The following is a 6,495-nucleotide window of genomic DNA, read 5'->3' on the forward strand; positions in this document are numbered from 1 at the left end:
AGAATGCCGGCGACGAACTTCGGTGACCCGAGGAAGAAGACGACTGCGTCTCGTCGTTTCACTGCGTATCGGCGTCGGGCTCGTGGCTAGAAAGCTTCAGGGAGTTGCGGCGGACCTATTGCGCGACTTAGGAGGGAGAAAGGTAGGCTAGAATGACGGCGAGCTCGGGCTCTGCTCGGGCTCCAATGGCGGCAGAAAGAAATGAGGCACAGGGGGTGAATGAGGAGAGGATGAGCTCGGGCACGCCTCGGGAGGGTTATCCCCTCGCGTGCCAGCGCAGAGCGGCGGCCAGGCAAGCGCACAGGTGCGTGGCCGCGCCGGAGTACGCGGCGGCCACCTCCTACTGCCCACTGGCGGGGGAGGAAGACGACAGGAAGAAGCTGGGCCGGGCCAGGTGAGCGACAGGTAGGGTTTCCTCTTTTCTTTCTGTTTTGTTTTTTCTGATTTGTTTCTGTTTTGCTATTTCATTGACTTACTGTTTATTTCAGCTCCCAAATGGTTTGTAAAAACTATGTTGAACACCCCAGAATATTTGTTGGAATATTTCCAACCATTCCTAAAGTTTTCAACATTTTTGAAAGCTTAAAGTTTCTGATTTCAAATTTAAAACTTGAAACGAGTAGCTTTTGCATTTATTTAAAATGCCAAGAGTATAAAATAAATGGTTTCCTTTATTGCTTATTTGTTTTCAAGAATTATCAGAAAGATTGAACTTTTCTTGAGACCATTTTGGGTTCATTGATTTTAACTAGTTTGGAATTTCCTTTAATTTGAGAAGTGGCTAGGGTTTTAGAATTTTCCTTCACCACTTGCTTTGTTCTTCTTGAAAATTTCCTAGATGCAATGCAAAGAAAACATGAGCACAAAGATAACTTGATTAAGGTGTCAGGGATGTGACAACTCACCCCCACTCAAAAGAATCTCATCCCGAGATTTAGAAGTCGTCGGGAATAACGCATGATACTCAAGTCGGAGACGATCCTCTCTTTCCCAAGTTGCCTCCTTTTCAGAATGATTTGACCATTGAACTTTAAGAAACTTGAGGTTTCGACGTCGAGTGGTACGCTCAGCTTGATCAAGAATACGCACGGGGTATTCTCGGTATGAAAGGTTATCTTGGAGATCAAGCGTTTCGTGGTCCACTTCACGGATAGGATCTGAAAAGCACCGCCTGAGTTGCGAGACGTGGAAGACATCATGAACCTTGGAAAGATGTGGAGGAAGTTCCAACTGGTAGGCAACTTCTCCTCGTTTGGCAAGAATGCGAAAAGCACCAATGTAATGAGGAGCCATCTTGCCCTTGATACCGAATCGATGGGTACCCTTCAAAGGTGTAACCCGAAGGTAAGCCTTCTCATCAACTTCAAAGGTCACATCCTTATGATGACGATCATATTGGCTCTTTTGACGAGACTGGGCTGTTTTCAACTTTTCACGAATAATGCGAACCTGCTCTTCTGCATCCTGGATCATATCCGGGCCAAACAGTTGCCTCTCTCCGGTTTCTGACCAATTAAGAGGTGTTCGACATCTTCGTCCATAGAGAACTTCAAAAGGAGCTTTGCCCAAGCTTGATTGATAACTATTGTTATAAGCGAATTCGGCGAATGGAAGGCACTTCTCCCAATTCATACCGAACGATATAACACAAGCTCGGAGCATATCTTCTAGGATTTGATTCACTCTTTCTACTTGACCACTTGATTGAGGATGGAAAGCAGTGCTAAAAGATAAGTGAGTCCCCATGGCATTCTGAAAACTTTCCCAGAAGCGAGAAGTAAAGATACTCCCACGGTCCGAGTTAATCTCTAAGGGAACACCATGAAGAGACACTATTCGAGAGATATATAACTCTGCTAGCTGGCTAGCTGTTATACTCTCACGAACGGGAAGGAAATGATCCACTTTGGAAAGACGGTCAATGACCACAAAGATAGCATTATTTCCTTTCTTGGTCTTGGGAAATTCGGTAATGAAATCCATACTAACTTTATCCCATTTCCATTCAGGAATAGCTAGAGGTTGAAGGGTGCCAGCAGGCCTTTGATGTTCTGCCTTAACTCGACGACAAACATCGCAGTTAGCAACGAACTCAGCAATTTCTCTCTTCATCCTAGTCCACCAGAACCTCTGGCGTAGGTCCTGATACATCTTAGTACTACCGGGATGAATGGTGAGAGGAGAATCATGGGCCTCCTTAAGGATTAACTGCCTTAGATGTGGGTTCTTAGGAACCACTAGACGATTCTGGAAGAACACAACACCTTGATCGTTCATGGAAAATTCTTTGGCGTTTCCGCTAAAAATATTCTCCTTGATCCGTGATATACCCTTGTCACGCTTTTGGCCAGCTATAATTTGATTCTTAAGGGTAGGCTTCGCCACCAGGGTAGAAAGGAATCCTTGAGGAACAATATGAAGATTCAACTTCTGAAAGTCTTCATAGAGATGTGGTTGACCTTGTTGTAGCATCAAATTGTTACAATAAGATTTACGACTTAGTGGACCGGCCATAACATTGGCCTTTCCCGGGGTGTAAGTTATCCCTAAGTCGTAATCCGAGATCAACTCAACCCACCGTCTTTGCCTGAGATTCAAATCCGGCTGGGTGAAGATATATTTCAGACTTTGGTGATCAGTGAATATTTCGCAACGATTACCCAAAAGGCAATGTCGCCAGGTTTTTAGTGCATGGACCACGGCTGCAAGCTCAAGGTCATGTGTGGGATAATTATCCTCATGTGGACGCAACTGTCGAGATGCGTATGCGATCACATGATGATCTCGCATGAGAATGCAACCTAATCCTTGTCGCGAGGCGTCGCAATAGATAACAAAGTCCTTAGAAAAATCTAGTGGTAGCAACACAGGTGCGGAAGTCGGGCGTCTTTTCAGTTCCTGAAAACTATGCTCACACTGTGGTGTCCACTCAAACTTTTTATCCTTCTTGAGGAGTTCAGTTAGAGGCTTTGCAACCTTGGAGAAATTCTCGACAAAGCGGCGAAAATAGCTCGCTAGACCACGAAAACTCCTAACTTGCTTAACCGATTCAGGTTGAGTCCAATCATGGACAGCTTGAACTCTCTCGGGATTGACAGCAATACCCTTACCAGTGATTACGTGACCTAGATAGGTCACTTCTGGTAACCAAATTCACATTTCGAAAACTTGGCATAAAGGCGATGCTCTCGAAGTTTCATCAACACCAGCCTTAGATGCTCGGCATGTTCTTGTTCGTTCTTCGAGTAGATGAGAATATCATCGAGGTATACCACGACGAATTTATCCAAATACTCCATGAAGATTGAATTCATCAAACGAGAGAAGGTGGCTGAGGCATTGGTTAAACCGAAGGACATGACGGTGTACTCGTATTGGCCATAACGAGTAACAAAAGCCGTTTTTGGAATGTCCCCATTCTTGATCTTAATTTGATGGTATCCCAACCTCAAATCCATCTTGGAGAAGACTGAGGACCCAGTGAGCTGATCGTACAGGTCGTTGATCCTGGGGAGCGGATACTTGTTCTTTATGGTGACCAGATTAACTGGTCGGTAATCTACAACCATCCGATCCGTTCCGTCTTTCTTCTTGACGAAATGGACGGGGCAAGACCAAGGAAAAGAGCTAGGACGAATGAAACCTTTATTCAAGGCCTCATCTAGTTGCTTATTAAGTTCGGCTAGCTCCAGGGGTGCCATCTTATATGGTCTTCTGGCTATTGGGACATTTCCCAGAACAAGATCTATCAGAAACTCTACATCTCTGTCAGGTGGAATTCCTGGCAGTTCCTCTGGAAAGACATCCGGGAAGTCACGGACTACCGAAATGTCTTCAAGTTCCGGAAGAGGGTTGGAATTTAAGGAATAGAGTTGGCATTTGGCAACTCGAGTAGAGACATTTACTATCTCACCCGAGGGATGGGTAAGCTAGACATTTCTAGAATGAGTATCAATCTTGGCGTAGTGAGCTGACATCCAGTCCATACCCAAGATGATATTAATATCCGAATATTTCAAGGCTATCAATGAGGCTAGGAAAACTAGCCTGTCTACTACAATTTCATTGTCATAGGTTATCCTAGAGGTTTTCCATTTACTACCAGGAGTTTGGACAACCAATGGAATTGGCATATCACAAAAAGACATGTTATGCAACTGTGCATAACTTTCTGAAATGAAGGAATGAGAAGACCCAATGTCAAAGAGAACAGACGCTGGGTGATGATTAACAAGAAGCATACCCAGTATGACGTCGGGATCCTCTGCAGCTTCTTCTGCTGAGACATAGTTCACACGGCCACGTGCAGGAGTTGGCTTCACATAGTAAGCTTTGCCCGACTTGCCTTGCCCGACGGACTTTCCGGGTTGTTGGCACCCACATTTTGAGGACATTCACGGGAATAGTGCCCTGGTTCTCCACACTTGTAGCATATCACTTGGTTGGCACGTGGTGCAGCATTGCTAGCTGGACCACCATAGGTTTTTGCTGGAGGGTTGGGCTGATTCGTCTGAGGCGCCACGTAGGATGGCCTCGGAGTGTATCTTGGCGGCAGAGAACTGTTCGGAACCCACAGCCTGCATTTTGGGAACGCGGAACCAGAAGACGAGCCAAAGTCACGGGAGTGCTTCCTTGTGGCTTCAAAGTCAGTATGACCAGTCTCGGCACTGATCGCCTTGTTGACCAGGGCTTGAAAGCTTGCACACTCGTGGAGGCGCAGATCACGACGAAGCTCAGGGCTCAGACCCTTACGGAATCTTGCTTGCTTCTTGGCGTCAGTAAACACCTCCTCTGTTGCATAGCGGGCGAGGTTACCGAACTCGCGGCTATAGGCATCCACGGTCAACTTGCCCTAAGTGAAGGCACAGAACTCCTCTCTCTTTCTGTCCATCAGGCCCTCTGGAATATGGTGCAGACGAAAAGCTACACTGAAGTCTGCCCATGTGGCTGCTGGTTCAGCGAGACGCATAGCTTCAAAGTTCTCCCACCACAGATTGGCGGGTCCTTCCAGAAAATACGCCGCAAAGGTCACCTTGTCGGCCTCAGAAACATTCGCAGAGCAAATCTTGCGTGCGATGCTGCACAGCCAGTCATCAGCGTCGAGGGGATCGACAGAATGATGAAACTTTGGAGGATTCAGCTTCACAAAGTCGTTGAGGGACACTGTAGCATTCCTAGGCTGACGAGCCATATTCTGCTCAATACGCTCTAACAGTCGGTTGGTCTCCCTTTTGTTTCTCTCTGCCTCAAGCATAACTTCTGCCAGAGAGGGCGGGTGAGGCAGGTCTTCCTGCGACACTTGACTACCCTCGCCTTGCTCATGAGCAGGGGCACGGTTCAACCTGGTGAACACCATCCTGACAAACAAACTCACAGCTTAGACCAAAATCATATCAATACTAGCTATGGATTAAGAATGTACTGAACACACGAAATGCGGAAATGAATATCCGAACAGCATGGTAACAAGCAACTGCTATATATACACCATGGTTCATACACACCCTTACATAGTTCAGTACAACCTTAACCGAAGAGCAAACTACTGAAATTATGAAACTACTCATCAGAGGCTTACAAGCTTCCTATACATTATTTATCTAGGCCTCCGGAATTCATTCCACATCACACGCATACTTCACAAGTCACGCAGGACTGTGAACGTACGGCTACTACCATACTATCCTTCTGCTCACAGCTCAGGCATCCGCAAAGAACATCTCATAGAGATTACCTCCATGGCCTGGAAGCTCAACCTGCGGATCAGGAAACACTCTAGCGTGAGATCCCTAGGATCCATAAGGACACGGATGTGGCCTTGGTCCCCTGACTGGTGGTAAGAGGGGTCCCCGAAGAGGGGTGACTCCTCCTATAGCTGGCCAGTCAACGTGGGCCGGAAGATGGGTCCTAACAGGGTTCATCATCTCCATATCTCCGTACCCTGTCTGGGCTACCGGTGCCAGCTGCGTCAAAGCCGTCCACAGACGGGCACGGGTAGCATAAAGCTCCATGCGGAGAGCACGAGCATCCCTGTCTCTGTTCTCTAGCATCTCAACAGTGGACTGCAGTAGTGGATCCTCCATAGAAGAATCAAAATAGACTCCGCTGAGGTATCCCTCTTCACCAGGCTGAGAGGCCGGAACATAGCAGAACTCTGAATTCTGCAGCAGTGCATGTCTCGCCCTCATAATGGTCAGCATTGAATAGGCAGCATCTTGTACTGCCATTTCAACAGTGACTCCCAACCCATAGGACCAATGGATTGGCTCCTCAGCTCCAGGGTAGTCTGGAAATACCCTAACAGTGCAGATATACTGGCTCTGGTTGAAATCTCGGTATTGTTCCTCCACTGTGTACTCGGGGTACCAGCGGTAACCGCACACCGACATCACCCTGACCAGCATGGCGGTATGACCCGGCACATCAATGCACCTGGTCAGACGTACCACCTGATGAGAAGAACGGCCAGGTATCTGAAATAGAGAGTAATGCAAA

The sequence above is a fragment of the Hordeum vulgare genome, chromosome 4H (genome assembly GCF_904849725.1).
Source record: "Hordeum vulgare subsp. vulgare chromosome 4H, MorexV3_pseudomolecules_assembly, whole genome shotgun sequence".
Lineage (NCBI taxonomy): Eukaryota > Viridiplantae > Streptophyta > Magnoliopsida > Poales > Poaceae > Hordeum > Hordeum vulgare.